Genomic DNA, 15,836 nt, shown 5'->3' on the forward strand with positions numbered 1-15,836 from the left:
AAACTTAATAGATACCCGCGTAATCTCACTAAATCCAAACAAAGGTTGACTTCCATTATTCATTTCATTACTGATGTACCCTTACGTTTGCTTACGTAAGGTTAATTTTATTTGTTTCTGCAATACGAAATACGTATAATTCAATTATAAAACTGCCTATAAATACTAATGCTCCAAATGAACAGGTTGTTTTAAAAAAAATTAAACTACTTTGTGACCTATGTTTGTGACCTCGAGGTCACAAACTATCCTATGGAAGTTCCGTACATCCTCTTCTCATAGAAACGAGCTGAGGATTTCCAAACGGCTGAACACACGTCTTACAAACATATATAAGAACATTCCCAATTAAATTCTCTTTTAAATAAAATAAACTAGATCATATTCGGTTCATCTGTGCCATGCCACAGACAGACATACAGATACACAGACACGTTAAACTTATAACTCCTTACGGTATCAGGGTTTCATAGTCCAAGTAACTTAGAAAAAAATCTAAATTATAAAAATTATGGAAACACGTCTTTACCCTTGACTTCCACATTACATAATACGATCTACGTCTACGTGATAATTATTATTTATTATGATTTAAATAATAATTATTACTATCGTACGTTAGTTGTTAAAAATTGTAACAGATATAAATTTTCTATACATATTCGGAATAGTTCAGACATATACACAGTTTTATTCTCATAGGATCAAAAGAGTACTCATAGAAAGTACGTAAGCAGGTAAGAACTTTAATAACTTGGTTCTAAAGGAATGTAGACTTAAGTTATAAGTTCAAGAAGATTTCCCTAGATAGGTTCCACACCTCTTTGAAATATGTTGCTCGTTCAAAGTTAGCAAGCTACGCGTGAAACAACTGACGTGCTAGTAATTGCAACTTATCTGTAACTTTACACATGCATACATCAATAATGACAATTATTTGAAGTTCAAACCGTTGGTTCATACTGGCATATTAAAAAAAAAATTGTAAATATATAATTTAAAATTTTAAATATTTATTGTTTATATTTTATCTATAAAAATAATAAAACCAAGTTAATCAAATTGAATGTTTTAAATGTTTACAAATATGACAGTCCCGGCATTTTGGCTTTAAAATAATTATGTAGCTTTATTACTAACTACAGATATAAAGGTCCACGTGCATATGACTGCCTGTGATAAATTTATGTTAGGTTTTGTTGGATATGTTTAAATCTGTTTACCAGTGTTTAGTCTGAAACATATGATCAAAAACAGAAAAATATACTATAGTGATAAATGACATAATTAAATAAAAATAGCTCATTTACCTTAATTTTTGATGAGAGTTTCTGCGAGACCTGAAAACAAAAATAAGTTGTTGAAATTCCCGTTATATCCATACTAATACTATAAAGAGAAAAGATTTGTATTTTTTTTTGTAATTAATTAATTTATTTCTTTATAAACTCAACAACTATTGGGTCCATTTGATACAATTTAGCATAGGGATAGACAAAACCTTCAGAAGTACTACTTATATGCTACTTTTTTAGCATGGTTTAACCAGCACGAAGCCGAGGCGGGGCGCTAGTTTTATTATAAATGCGAGGTCTCACATAGGATGTAAATTTTTCTACCCTATAAAGCCTTATTTAAATAAAAAAATGTGTGGAAGAAGATTTGATATGATTACTTATATACGTACTTTAATTTTCAGTGAATGTAATGAATACAAATATATTTTCATAGCGTGCTATCTAGCCGCGTGTAGTGCCTCCGTTGAATTTTATAAAAAAAAATATCTCTGACCTTTTTCAGTATTAAAAACGAAATATATTCATTATATTGGTTTATTAATTGTGTCAGTAAGATTATAGATATTCATATATAATCTTACCTACATCTATTAGAAATTTTATATATTTTTATTTTTCACATTTGAATACATAACTTTTCTTTCCATTAAGACAGATTTCTCCCTGTAGTGTGATCAATTACATTCAACGTAATATTTCAAGAGAACCAACGAAAGTATTTTTTATTTGTATTTATCATCATAAAGCTGTACTAAAAAGTAGCAAAAAGAGCTGCAAAATTAATTCAAAAATCAAAGTTTTAACGTTTTTGTCCTTTCCAGTCCTAACCAGTGATGAACATTATTCTCAATCCAAGTTACTTAAATACGTTTTTTACAATAATTAAAGGTATCAAATTTCCTGTTGCTTATTCCAACTAAGGGTAGTGTTTATTTACAACATATGTACTATAAGTTAAAATTAAAACTAAAATAATAAATACTAATTTAAATTAATTTTATTTTGAGACTACCTCAATCTGTGTCATTTTTTCATTTATTCATACAAATATATGTAATACTACTGTTACAAATAAAAAAATAATACTGATATTCACTAAAATACCAGTCCCTAATGTTTAGGTCGCTCTCGTATAAATTTCAAGTCCTTGTTTATTCGTCCCCCGTCAAAGAGTTACAAAAGCATTATTAAAATTCCATGGATACAATGTAGCTGGCCAACTTCAGCTGTCGTAAAACTGAGGATTAAGGGCGTCACCAAACACTGTGGGCAAAAACCGGGCGAATTGGACGACTTCATCGTATTTTACATGTTGTTGGCGCAAATTGGTCTTGCGACTTCGCGGCTCCTTCCTGCTATAGAGCGTTGTGTTAAGAGGATATATTCCTGCTTATTTTTCAATTCAGTCGTTGGCAGCATTAATTGGTCAAAGCAAAGATCAAATTAAAACTGAACAATATGTCAATTTGCCGCAACGTTTTGACCCAATGCGTTAACTTTGGCCTAATATAATACTTGTGCTAATTAAGGGTGGGTTGCACCACTGGTGGGTTGCACTTTGATGTTAACTTTGACCTGTGCGCCATTGACATTTACGTGTACTTTGCTATTTTGTGCGCTAGTTAAAGTTAACGTCAAAAGTTCACTGGTGCAACCCACTTAAAGCACCTAAATCGTGTAGATTTAGGTGCTTTAAGTATTTGCACTGAATACATGCATGTATAGTGGGAATAGGGCTGTCGCGCTGTAATTTTTAAAGTAGAGCCCTACTATATATTTATGTCTTAAAAAAAATAGATGTACAAAACATGTCTCAAATGAAATTGTCCAGTTTTGGCCTATCACATGCCCATGGATGGGATCATAATTCTGTTGAGAGCAACACAGAGCCGCCAAAATTGCCAGTTACGGACGTTATTGTACCTTTTTTATGTTATTCTAGTAACATTTTAAATTAATGCAGAAAATGTTGCTCTTTTTCTTTTTTTATCGACGTATTGCATGGGATATAAGTCACACCCCACAAATAAAATATTATCAAGAATTTATTTCTCACTTAGTTCCAGAAAATAACCAAATCGTCTTCCTCGAAGAACATTCCAAAAATTCAAAATTAAACGTTCATAATTTTTTCGTCACAACATAATACTGGCAACCTTGTACATTCCCAGACCGCGTATGAAATATGAAACGTGAACACAACGCTCTCATGAAAATTATAAGCGTTTCTAAAATGAATAATGCAAATAAATAACAAGCCGTTGTCTCGCCACTGAAAATATATCTCAGCACGGTGAATTTAATTCGGTGGGATATTCATATGCTCGTGAGTTTCTTGTTACATGTGATAAAACATCGGTGCCAACTAAATTATTTTTATAAGGTTTTATGAGTAAATTCATTTCTCACTAAAATACAGTTATGTTATCATGCAGAAATGAATTTAAAAAGAAGATAAGTACAAAAATACACTTACAACTGAAAGCATGAGACGTGGGCGCGTGCGAGTTATAAAAATTATAACGTATATTAGCAGCGAAAAATGTATTAAAAAAATACAAAGTGAAAGGACATCTTATATGTTGCCTATGCCTATGTTGTATTTAGCTTCTTAAAGCTTTTGACAAATAATTATGTATATCAATCAAAAATCCATCAGTATACTTAGTACTCAGACTCAGTAATAGTGAACCAATGACATGTATACGAAATAAATCTACTTATATTAAAAAGAGCCCGCATTTTCTCAAAATCAGAACAAACGCGAATGCTCAACGCATAATAAATAAATTATGATGTAACCCGGTATCGTGGTAATAACAAAATCTATTGCCAAACACATTTCTCTATAAAAGTGGTTCGAAAAGAGAAATCACCAAATTCTAATTTATATTCATGAATTTTGTAACGATCGCAGTGTTTTATGTAATAAAATTGGATTTCTGGTTTAGATAGGTAACTTTTAAATTTTTTTCGTCATATAGGCACTTTCGCACAAAAGTAAATCTTTAGAATTATAAAAACTAGGTCTATTAATCCCTAAAGTTGTGGTTTGCGCCCTGCCTTGTTTTCCTAATTGCAGACGTCCATAGGCTGACCATTTCCGCGCCTGCGTGCTTATACCTATAAAAAAACTCTTAACACATTACCCATACTAATATTATAAATGCGAAAGTTTGTATGTGTGTAAGGATGTATGTGTGTAAGGATGTATGTGTGTAAGGATGTATGTGTGTAAGGATGTATGTGTGTAAGGATGTATGTGTGTATATTGTTACTTTTTCACACAAAATCTCCTGGACGGATTGTTATGAAATTTGGTACACAGGTAGAATATAACCTGGAATAACACATAATTCGCACCTAGCAAATAATAACACATATTAGCCCTGGTCGCACCTAGTAAATTCGTAAATTAAACTATATATTAGGGTATTTCGTATTTCTCAAAGTTTTTTCGAAACCTTTCTTTTCAACGAGACCTACCGACCTTTACAAAGACCTACCCTTAAGCTATTATAGTTCTTAAATCCCAAAAAATCATAAAATAATAATTTTTAGGCAATAGGCATAAACAGTGTCGTGTTTCTAAACTCTAATTTTGCTAAATTTCAGTCCTCGAAATCCTTGACATTTCAAATTTATATAATCAGAACAGAAATGGGTATCCGACCGGGCATAAACATTTCGTCCGGACTTACACCATCTTCGAATCTGAAATATTAAGATGGTGAGACTTTCCGTCTAAATGGTTTATGTCAAGATTTCAGAAGAAATTTGCGATCGTTGGAAAATAAACTCTGTTATAAGGACGTAAATGCTTTATTCGAGTGCCTCGTTAAATACATATTAAAATTATTTGGTAATAAAACCGTTTAGCACAGTTAAATGTGTACTGGCAGATCATAAAAATCTAGCAAATGGTAATAATTATTTAGCTTAAGTGACAATGATTCTTTGCAAAATCTCATCATTTTTCTCTTCAATATGGTCTACTTATTAGAATAGAATAGAACATGTATGTATACAATACATAATATAAATGACACATTTTCACGACTTAACCAACGATTTTGATGAAATGTGGAATATATAGTTAACGACTCCAAGTTAAACAAAGGTTACCAAGGCTGCGAGCAAGAGCTAATTATAAACAAAAATATTATTTTACTACTTCATTTTTCATAATTACTCTCTCACGAAAAAAAACTGGACCGATTATTATGAATTTGGGCACACGGATATAATCTGGAATAACACATGGTACTTGTTATCCCAAAATTCCCACGTGTACGAAGCCCCGGTACGCAGCTAGTATTAGATAAGTGATGTGAATACTAAACTATATAAAGACAAAGTGTAACATTATATAATTCATGAAGTTTTTGTCAACCCTCTTTAAGCGCACTGACACGCCACAATTTCGCCTGATTTAGTATTCTGAGCCCTAATTACTACTAAAATGTTGGTAACATTGTTACTAACACTGTGGCCTCGACTTTAAGCGATTCCTGTATGCCATTAAAATGTTAGAATGTCGTTACGAGGCTTAGGTACGATGGCCGTCGAAGCGAACCCCACGTGGGGTGTATGTGCTAAGTAAAAATAAAATATTTATAAGTATTTCAATTACCTAATACGATTTCAATGTCATTGTAATTGAAAAATTTCGACAAATCGACTTTGATCACCTGACACAAACCTTAATCTCAGTAAGTTATCTATACTATTATTATAAAGAGGTTTGCGAGTTTGTGACTTTGTAAGTTTGTATATTTGAGTCGGGTAATCTCCGAAACTACCAAACCGATTTTCAAAAATTATTTCACCATTAGAATGGTACATTGTCCAAGATTGCTATAGGCTATATTTTATCTCAAAATTCCCACGGGAACGAAGCCCCGGGCAACGTCTAGTTATTTATAAACGCTCATACCATGCGAGCATGTAGTTGTAAAAATAAGGTGTAATCGATATTATAACTAGAAGTGTTATGTAGTCTGTGGTAGTTCAAGAGTGCTCCTTCTATAGGATTCCTTGATAATTATTCTGTGGCCGAGCTGCATAAAGGCTGGTGCTACAATTAAAACCGAAAATGGCGTAGTTTCGACCGCGGCAGAACGAAATGGTTGTAAATTTTGATTCAGTACCTATGCACCATGCACAACAATGTTGAAAACATTTCTTACAAAACAAAATTAACTTTCTAATGACAATACAGCTACGTACAAAATAATTATATCATTCAATGTATAAATACATAAACATGTATTTAAACAAACGTATAATTCATATTTCAAAAGTGATTATGTTTTACATTGTTTTCGTGCATTTTAGGAGTACAGTAAAAAAATATTATTTCAAGAGTGGGAAAAATCCTGTTTTAAAATAAGCAACATCTATATTTTTAGATTATTTTAAATGTCCTAATCTGTAAAGTCTGTCTGTCAAACAATGTCTATCTGACAGATCCATTTAAATCGTAAAATTTCATGCAAAGGCTTATCATATTAGTGCTGTCAAACCGACTACAGTCGACTCAGATTTTAAAATAATGGGAATCAAGTTCTCTTTGAAAACCGAGTTCTTTATAAAGACTCGAGTAAATGGATATGGAATTATAGATTCTATGGAACATGTGCGCTTATAGGATTGGATTTTTAGTATATACAGTATTACAAAATGTGGGTCGGTTTTACTTTATCTCACCACAATATGGGCCTTGACTTACCAAAAGGTTTAAATGGATTTGTTATACATGTCACGCATGCTCTTTTAACTTACTTTTGAGAATAATAATGAGATGAAAAAATTCTGTAATCGAGCGGAAATTGAACTCGCGCCCCTGTATATCCGGGACAGTGCTCTTGACCACTGAGTTATCGAGACCATGCCAGTTCGGCTGAATTAATTCATCTCTTTACGTCTTACCAAAAGTCTTGCTAAAAGTTTGCCGACCGCTGCTATAAAGAATTAAAAATATACATAACATCCTCTAAGTGAAATTCACACCAAATTGATCCGAAAAAATGACTAAAAAAATTTAATCGACTCCATATACTCCTTGGGTTGTTGTTATAGTGAAATTTAATGGATTTTTCCGACGACTGCACTTTCCAATTAATTGAAAATCCAATCACAATTTAATACGTCCAATAACGGTTTACCGGTTAAACCGGGAAATTTTATGCCACCTAGTTTGTGGTTTTCGATTTTTTTACCGATATACGAATATTTTGCAAAAGATAAACAGAAAAATTTAGATACGATTTTGTTTTAAATATCGATCAAAATTTGATGTGATCTGTAATTGAAAAATACTGTTTCAGAATTCAAATTTATTTAGTATGGTTAAAAATACATTTAATCAAATGTTGTTTTAGTTATTCATCGACCTCAATATTCTTTTATGATATTGAAACTAAAATTAATTTATTTTCCCTTTATGACGTAGTAGTCAACATGTTTGCTCGCTATATTGATGTAGGGTTCGATTTGTAGCGCGATATTTATCTGCAATTCTGCGGGTGATGGTGATGGCTTCTTTGTTAGTTTTAACGGACCCACAATTCAAGCGTAGTGCTTAGTATGGACCGTTGAGTGTAGTCCAATTATTAATTGTTATTAGGCAGTCTATAGAAATGCATTAACAGTTGTCACATGCTCAGAATGCGGTTACGGCAAATGTCATATCGCCAGAAAAAGCGACAATCTATACAAAAATGAAAGAAGATTGTTTCCAGTTCAATTTAATTTTAGAACCGAAAAAACACAACTTTCACACCGAGGTGCCAGTGTTAAGATGCGAATATTAATTTCCCAGCCTCACTATAATTTTTTGAGTGTGAAGGTGGATCCATGTCACAATCCTTACATATCATCATCATCGCTCTTTATTTATATCCATTTATGCATGAAGGACTCATCCATTTGACTATAATAATGATTATATTGACGATCACACAAGCACAAAGCGCATCGTAACTATAGATAGGTAGGTATTTAATTCAGTCTATATCAATACAACTCGAAACAATACATTTGCAGTACACAGGGCCTTATAGGCATTGACCACCGACGTCATGGAATCCATCAACCGCCAGCACAATAAACACGATTAACCCACCTCCCATTAATCAGCACGAATCGATTCCCACAATCGAGTGCTTCCGAATCTCGATTCCACATTCCATCTCGATGGATATTATGGGCTCATTTTTCCAAGTATTTCTCTTTTGTCCCTTAGCAGTGCGATTTCCCAGGAGACTGTTGTTTGATGTGCTATCATATTGCAAGTAAGTGCCGATAGTGTAGCAACACTCTTCGACTATTGGAAAATTCAATGGCCTGATCTCGGCTGCCGTATTACGGTATTTGATGGTACATTGCCTGGATTTATTCGAGAATGTAGGTTACCTGCTTTTTGAAATAAATTCTACGTCTGCAGCTGTTTTAGTGCTTTTCTTGTTCACGGTTGTAGATAATTCCAATTTCACGAACAGATAAAGTAATTTGGTTAGTTTCAGCTATATTTTTGATCGTAATGTATTTCAATGAATTCAATGAAACATATGGGTTGTGAATGTGATTCCCATGCATACATACATATCTTATCTGTGCAATGTCCTGGTTTCTTCATCGGCGGTTAATCGTCGGAGCTTTCGGCTTTCCTATTTTTTTTCTCCAATTCGCACAATATTGTTAATAGGCAACTTAGTTATCAGACTATTAACTTTCCGGTGAAAGTGAATAGCAAAGAAACCTGCAATGTGGTTTATGTTATAGGTTTCTTCGTAATACTTCAAAGATATTGGCACAGAAAGTCGATTTTTTTTTTTTATTTCACATATAAAGAACAAATATATATAGTGCATAATATAAGAACACTGATAAAAACCACAGAGGTTTGTCCACAGTGAGCATCAACGTCAGCAGTAGTATAAAATATTTTGTATTAATCACTTAACAGTAACATAGGAACCACGTACGTAGACCATTTTAAACAAAACAAGTACCTAGTAGTAAGTTGCAATCTAACACAATTGTTCGATAAAGTAGGACTTAAGTTTATTTTTAATATTTTTAGGAGTTAAGTCCTTTTCTACACAGTTTCTCTCTGGCAACAGCTCGAGTATATATAGGGTGATTTACTTTGTGACAAACTGTGTTATTAAAAAATTGTTCTTTTATTAAGTTACATATCATTTGAGAATGCACTGGCAGTATTTTGCAATGTTTGAATAAGCCAATTTCATTTTGAGTGAACTGACGTCTTGTTTTTTTATTTACCACATGTTTTAGAATCTTCAATTGCAATTTATAAATTTTATCGAGATAAGTTTTAAATGTACGACCATAACTACTGAGAAAAAATTGTTCTTTTATTAAGTTACATATCATTTGAGAATGCACTGGCAGTATTTTGCAATGTTTGAATAAGCCAATTTCATTTTGAGTGAACTGACTTCTTGTTTTTTTATTTACCACATGTTTTAGAATCTTCAATTGCAATTTATAAATTTTATCGAGATAAGTTTTAAATGTACGACCATAACTACTGAGACCATATTGAATATACGAATGTGCAAGAGAGTTGTACAGCATTAATTAATTTCATGTTTCTAAAAAACGCAACATAAAGGAAACAAGCATAAATTTATAGAATACTCTACAGTCTTAGTAGGTAGCTACTACCATGAGGGATAGCTATGATTTCAATTGACATTAATTTACAGACCCTATTAATATCTAATGGACCGGATACAGAGACACAATACTACATTAACTATGCTTTAACGAGGTTTATTGTTCCCTAACTGTAATAATTCTTAGTTCATCTTACTATTCTAATATTATACCAACATCCCTTATTATGTATTCTTTTGTCGGTTTTGCTTCTGCGAATTCTTTTGGTACTTAAACGAATTTTACCAATTCAATAATTACCGAGAACAATAATTACTGAGAAAATTGTGGAACCTACAACGACGTTTTTAATTGAAATTAAATTGAATATTAATTTATTCAATTATTATATAAAATCGGAACAAAGTGCAAGGTATCAAAATATTAATACTATTTATAGACGCGAAAAAATAGATTTTTAAGCCACTAGCTCATTACTAATGGAGAACACCTATAAGTGGTCACTACAGCCTATGAACACCTGTGATACCACAGGGTGTTACACTCGCGTTGCGTAATTTAAAAATATGCACAGCAAAATAGCCGGTATAGGCAAAAAGCGACATTGCAATTAGCAAAACGAATGATTTGCAATCTGTGACACACGGTTCGATGGCTTTAGCTTCGCGTTCAATTAATGGCTATTTTTGGTATTTGAAAAAATAACCAAATAAAATGACCGAAGTTTTCTTTCCACTTTTCGAGTGCATACTATTGAAGTCAAGTTTTATTTAAGTCATCGCTAGCCGAAATAATAAATCAATACAATAATATGTTACAGCTAAATACATCTAGATTTTTAGGCCATCGGCCGTAGGTGTCATTTAGGTAAAGCACTATGTACCTATAATATTCGAAAAAATTTACGATTCAAAACTTGGCTTCGAGTTCGTTGAACATAGAAACTGTTACATTATTTTCGCGGTGTTACTATTACAATTGACTGTATGTAAAGAAATGTTTAGCCACTTCAATATAATAACCATTTTGGACCGTGACGCACAAATGAAAAGGTAAAAGTTGTCTAGATTTCTCAGTTAAATCTACATCAATTGAATGTATAATATTTGCGAAAGCATTCCACAAACGTGGAAGTTTGTGAGCGACGTGACGTCGTGTACGCGCTGAATACAGATGAAGCTCAAACAATTTATCAAAAAGAAGCCGCGCTTACGTATGTTAAATATTGATTTTTGTTATAGATTATATTTGTTATTAATAATGTCACGTTTTCCTGCGAACTCCAGTGGTTACTGAAAACTATCAGAACTTTGAATACATAGGCAAATATTGATATAAATCTAAAATATAAACATCAAAGCTTTACGTTAACTTTAACCTGCGTGCCATTACTTTTGGACAAAATGGCGAACTTTGCGTTTTTTGCGTAGGTTAAATTTACGGTAAAAATTGACTGTTGCGACCATTGAACTAGTAGCTTACGGAGTACTACTAATTCCATGCTTGCGACTCATCCCAAATCTACTGAAGTTTATGTTGTTGCCAAAGTTGGCAAAGTTAACTTTTTCCCTCATTTTCGTCTAATAATTCAAAGGTCTAATAAGCTTACCTCCTAATTTAGAGGATTCTATCACAAATATCATAAATTCAAGTCGTTTTTCTGTATTCTTTGTATTGGCATTGTACTCTAAAACTGTGGTTTTAATTTTAACGTGTGCAATAAAACGCATAGTTTGCTATTTTTCAAAGCGTTAAAGTTGCGTTGATTTTATTATAACGGTTTAATTTCGAAGGCATGAAAATTCGAACTTTTCAGTCGACAAACCCGTGTGTCGCGAAACCAATAATGAGAATAACAAACATGACGTTCTAATTTTTGTAACGAACTTTCCCGATTTAACGCAAAACGTGACTTTGCATTTTTCATTATGCGCTTGATTGCTTCTGACCGCATGGGGAGGGCTCAAAATGAAAATAACTTAAAAATGTGTTTTCATAGAGTTTTGTTTTGAGGATAGCCGATGAATATTTATTGATTTTACCTATATCCTTTTATTTATGTCGTGGAAAACGGGAGCTAGTGGTGGGAATTTTGCAATAAAAATTCCTGGACAAAAATTGGATTTATTATTCTTGTGAAGACAGAATGGAACAATATATAGGATACTAGTATTATAGTTCTTCTGTACTAGATCTTTACTTTTTATAAAACAAGCTTTTACCACTGTTTTCTATTTTAAAACTTGTTTTTACAGCTTTTTTTGAGGCGCGTGCGCAAGCCCGTGTTGAAAAATCATGTCCCATGAGTTTGTAATCACCAAGTCACCATGGTATCGAGAAATACTTTTCACAGTAAGCGCGCGGATCATAAAGAAATATCTTAATTTCATTAAATAATCTTCAAAATCATCCACAAGTTATGAGCAAGATTCGAAGCCCATTACATCCTTGACCTAGTTACTCTCAATACATACAAATATAACGTGAATTGCATGCTGAAAAATGTGTAAACCCTTTCAGGCCTATTGCCATTTTCCTTCAACAGCTCAGCTCGCATGGAATATATTTTTGGCCTATCCTTTTATGAATATTAAGTTTGTTTTCCTTATACGATTTTCGAAAGGTAACGTAGACAAAATATTCGGAAAATGTTTCTGAGTATTTATTAGTTTTACGGATTAGGTTAGGTTTAGGAACATTAATCTCATGCCTGTTTATCAGAAAATGACACTACTTTCTGATAATATTATATTTAAATTGTTGTTTGATAAACTAACGTTCGATAATCTGTTCGGTATGTGACATAAAGTATCAGATTTTTTATAAACAAGCGGTGTAACAAACCTTGTGAAAAACCTTTTTCATCTCACAGAAAATGTATAGTATTAGTTGATTGATATTAGAGCCAATCATTTTCATTGGCTACCAGTGTAAAGGTTTTATATACACGATGTTTTCTTTCATCGGGTGAAAGTGGAGGTTCATAAGAACTATCAGTCAGATTAGTATAAAAACTCGTGCGGCACGAGGATTTAAGCTTTTCGATCACAGAAGGTGATGCAAAACATCGTGAGGAAAACTTTACTGGTTGACAGTGTAGTTAACTAGTGTGTATGCGACTACTTGACACTAGATAGTGGTAGGAAGTCATAAAAATCATGCTAGATGCCTTCAGGTGATTTGAATATAATTTAAACCAGTATTAGCAATAATACACACGATAAGATAAGAATGAAAAAATATATTTCCATTATATATATCATAATAAAATAAGCAGTATATATAGATCATTTATGTTTAAAAAAGAGGTAAATAACACAAAATCTTGAGATGAATGCTTCAGTAATCCATCAAATGGCAAGAAATCAACTCTTTAATGTTGGTTCGTCATGAATACGGATGTGGGTAGGATGCCTTTTTGATAAATGTTATCACTAAATCACCACTAATGTGGCAAGAGCCAGGTAAGGGAAATGTATAGCTCCTACCGCCTAAATATTCTGAGTGAATTAAGCCTATTTTCGTATAGCAAAGTGGACGTTATATCGTTACCTCTATATGTGATTAGGTTTTATAAAAAAATATATGTATCTATGGTTTATCGATTGATAAATTATACGATGAACAATGTTGATAAATATAATGTATGTGTACACACTATACTAGATTCATAGTATTTTTTGGTGATACATAATTTGAAAATGGGTTATGTGAATGTTTAGTTCCAAATTTTAATCTGGTACAAAACTATAGGTTTTTAAAGATTTCAATGTCGTTATTTGTCAACCTAAATTTTTATTTTCCGGAGGCGCATCATTTAATTAGGTATAGGCAAATATATCATCATTAGATTATATTATTTCATAAATACATAAACGAGAAATGTTTAATTGTAAGAAGCTTATAAAAACGACTTATTGTATCTATTACTTAAGTGCATTCTCTTAAACGTAATTTTTCTTCCCTATTCCCATTTCCTTGATATTACCACAAAACTCCTGAGTCATATCACCTGGCCGAGCTCATGAGGCGTTATTCCATAATTCATGAACATTAGTCTCATGATGGTAACATAAGACATTATATAAATAATATTTATTTCCCAAGACACAGCGGCACCGGGCTAAAGTAGAATTATACTAACTTGTATCACTGAATCCAGACCTATTTGGCCCCAATCGACTTTTTATTAAGTTTCCGATATTGAAACAATAAATTAGAAGGAACCAGAATGTTCCTGTGATGTCAGAGTTTTTTTTTCTTTGATTGCAAACTTCTTCGTATATCGGTCCATTTGAATTTGAAAAATGAGCTAAATTTTCGCAACCTTTTTTCAAATGGTGTTTTGATACGAAAAGTTGCATTTTTTTGGGCGAGAGTCGAGGCGATGGTTCCGAGTCTATTTCGGAGTAATGTAAACGAAACGTACATCTAAAATCCAGATTTTACATTATTATCTGGTCTAAATGAAGGACTTAAAAAGCAGTTTCGATTTTGACATGGCGTTTTGCAAAAAAAATACTAATTCCAGAAAAACGTAATGAAAAACAGATTTCCCGAAGCAATACCGAACTATAACGAGTGAGGGGGTAATGAAACACGACAATATCGACGGGTTTATAAATAAAACTCAGTTAATGCACAATAACATCATCCAGATATCGTATTTATTTGCTCAGTTCTCAATTTATGACGCTCGTAACAATGCGATTGGATACATAAATCTATCTCTAACTGCCACCGATTTACTGAAGTTGAGAACTGGAATCAATTGATTAATGATCGTGAGTACGACATTCGGACCAATGAGGGGTTTCATATATCCGTATTTTTGTTAATACTAGTTACATATTATAAATCGACAAATTCAACGGCGCACTCTATGTATGTACTGTGTGGGTCCAACGGATCTTAAATCCTAAGAAATAAATGTAATTTGTTTTCTCTTAAAATAATACATTGTTATTTTAATAAATTATTTGAGATTGATTTCTTAATCTGTAATGTGTGTAGTTAAAATTGTAATTCAACTGTCAATTAAAAAGGCAAGCACCCAGTACAGTGTTACAAATTAGATGTAGCATGTTGAGTTACCTGTCAGCGGGTCGTCGCAGTGTGTTGGTACAAATTCAAACGTCGCGGGTTGATTGATTGATGAGGAGGCTGCGGCTACGGCCTTTGTCCCAACTTTCAGGACACTGGAGCAAATACAAAGTTGCCGGTTCATTTTCAAAGGCAAAAACCGTTATGTTAGTTTTTTGGGAAGATGGCTGAAGGTCGCATGGACTGTAGCGTAGAATATGGTTAGTTATTTATATAGTATATATTTAATATTGTCCCGATGCTGGGCCTGAATGTATTTTTTTATGTATTTTCTCTCAATTTAGAACGTGGTTTTTGTCAGTTTGCCACTGTCCATTATAAGTTTGTCACATGTACTATCGACATCTAGAAATAAACGAGGCCTTTGCTCCATTAGACTAAATGCATTGAGACAGTAATGAAAGAGATATTTTTTATCTTCCACTATTCAAATAATGAATTCCAAATAATATTAATCTGTAAAGCATATTGCTATAAGTATTTGTAAAGATACCTATAACTTTTAGTGTATTAACATTCCCTTCGTCCATTTTGGTAACAGAGCTTACAAGAGAAGATTCCGTCTCGGCCCTGTTGCATTCACTGTGGTCACATATCTGTTACTATTGCACTTTAGTATCATCTAGTGCTGCACAGTTCATATAAATTCTCCACCGGATACCCGCTCGATCACCGAGAGGGATCGTGCAATTTTTAACCGTCCGAGGAATTCTCTTGATGGAATTTATTGAACAACTAGCTTTTCTTATCGAATTTTTTAAGAAAATCTTATTAAATGAATCAATATAT

The 15,836-nt window shown here is 32.7% G+C and overlaps 1 protein-coding gene across 2 annotated transcripts in view; it reads right to left on the reverse strand.

Annotated features, from left to right (window-relative positions):
• Positions 1 to 15,836, reverse strand: part of LOC128679257 (uncoordinated protein 58-like) — a 209,604-nt gene that overhangs the window by 59,149 nt on the left and 134,619 nt on the right. Inside the window, exons 3-4 of one of the 2 annotated variants that reach the window (XM_053761368.1) lie at positions 15,039 to 15,142; positions 1,311 to 1,340 (exon numbers count right to left, since the gene is read on the reverse strand). The gene's annotated coding sequence lies outside the window, so the exon portion shown is untranslated. The remainder of the gene's footprint in view (positions 1 to 1,310; positions 1,341 to 15,038; positions 15,143 to 15,836) is intronic. The other variant, XM_053761367.1, reaches the window with a different exon arrangement.

Source organism: Plodia interpunctella, chromosome 21 (genome assembly GCF_027563975.2).
Source record: "Plodia interpunctella isolate USDA-ARS_2022_Savannah chromosome 21, ilPloInte3.2, whole genome shotgun sequence".
Lineage (NCBI taxonomy): Eukaryota > Metazoa > Arthropoda > Insecta > Lepidoptera > Pyralidae > Plodia > Plodia interpunctella.